Consider the following 2019-nt stretch of genomic DNA (forward strand, 5'->3'; position numbering starts at 1 on the left):
CACAAGATGTCAGTTTAGAAAGTATTCATATAGAGTTCTGAATAACCATGTTTTCCTTCATATTCCTCAGCTTTTTGTTGGTTGTGAACATATGTTAGGTGTTTGCACAGCCAACTAGTAGGGAAACACAACTTAATTCAAAACTGATTTCAAACTGTTCTTTGAACATGTGTAAGGTGTTTGCACAGCCAACTAGTAGGGAAACACAACTTAATTCAACACTGATTTCAAAATTTTCTTTGAACATGTGTAAGGTGTTTGCACAGCCAACTAGTAGGGAAACACTACTTAATTCAACACTGATTTCAAATCTCTGTAACATACACTGGTGTCCTGAGTCAGTCTTTACATTAAACTACACAATGATGTATTCCTTGCTTTTCTGCTACCTTTTCAATCATTGTGAGCAAGTCATTTGTTTGAATCACCTTCTACATGAAATAGAGACTTTATCTAACAGAGGGTTTAAAAGGTCTCATTCTTAGCCAAAGTAAGTATAAATAGACAAAAGATGTCATTTTAGAAAGTATTCACGTAGAGTTCTAAATAACCATGTTTTCCTTCATATTCCTCAGCTTTTTGGTGGTTGTGAACATGTGTGAGGTGTTTGCACAGCCAACTAGTAGGGAAACACAACTTAATTCAACACTGATTTAAAACTGTTCTTCTCTGTAACATACACTGTTGTCAATAGTCAGTCTTTACATGAAACCACACAACGTGATGTATTCCTTCATATTCTGCTACCTTTCAATCATTCTGAGCAAGTCATTTGTTTGAATCACCTTCTTCATGAAATAGATAGTTTATTTACACAGAGCGTTTAAAAGGTCTCATTCTTAGCCAAAGTAAGTCAAAATAGACACAAGATGTCAGTTTAGAAAGTATTCACATAGAGTTCTGAATAACCATGTTTTCCTTCATATTCCTCAGGTTTTTGTTGGTTGTGAACATGTGTGAGGTGTTTGCACAGCCAACTAGTAGGGAAACACAACTTAATTCAAAACTGATTTCAAAATTTTCTTTGAACATGTGTAAGGTGTTTGCACAGCCAACTAGTAGGGAAACACAACTTAATTCAACACTGATTTCAAATCTCTGTAACATACACTGGTGTCCTGAGTCAGTCTTTACATTAAACTACACAATGTGATGTATTCCTTGCTTTTCTGCTACCTTTCATTCATTGTGAGCAAGTCATTTGTTTGAATCACCTTCTACATGAAATAGAGAGTTTATCTAACAGAGGGTTTAAAAGGTCTCATTCTTAGCCAAAGTAAGTATAAATAGACAAAAGATGTCATTTTAGAAAGTATTCACGTAGAGTTCTAAATAACCATGTTTTCCTTCATATTCTCAGCTTTTTGTTTGGTTGTGAACATGTGTGAGGTGTTTGCACAGCCAACTAGTAGGGAAACACAACTTAATTCAACACTGATTTCAAATCTCTGTAACATACACTGGTGTCATGAGTCAGTCTTTACATGAAACCACACAACGTGATGTATTCCTTCATATTCTGCTACCTTTCAATCATCGTGAGCAAGTCATTTGTTTGAATCACCTTCTCTACATGAAATAGAGAGTTTATCTACAGAGTGTTTAAAAGGTCTCATTCTTAGCCAAAGTAAGTATAAATAGACAAAAGATGTCATTTTAGAAAGTATTCACATAGAGTTCTAAATAACCATGTTTTCCTTCATATTCCTCAGGTTTTTGTTGGTTGTGAACATGTATAAGGTTTTGGCAAAGCCAACTAGCAGGAAAACACAACTTAATTCAACACTGATTTCAAACTGTTCTTCTCAGAGGATACACTGTTGTGATGAGTCAGTCTTTACATGAAAGCATGGCAACGATGTTTTCCTTCATATTCTTTCTACCTTTCAATCATTGTGAGCCAAGAGTCATTTGTTTGAATCACCTTCTACATGAAATAGAGAGTTTATCTACACAGGAGCTTTTTAAAAAAGGTCTCATTCTTAGCCAAAGTAAGTATAAATAGACAAAAGATGTCAT

Source organism: Xiphias gladius, unplaced genomic scaffold (genome assembly GCF_016859285.1).
Source record: "Xiphias gladius isolate SHS-SW01 ecotype Sanya breed wild unplaced genomic scaffold, ASM1685928v1 HiC_scaffold_1392, whole genome shotgun sequence".
NCBI classification, from domain to species: Eukaryota; Metazoa; Chordata; class Actinopteri; order Istiophoriformes; family Xiphiidae; genus Xiphias; species Xiphias gladius.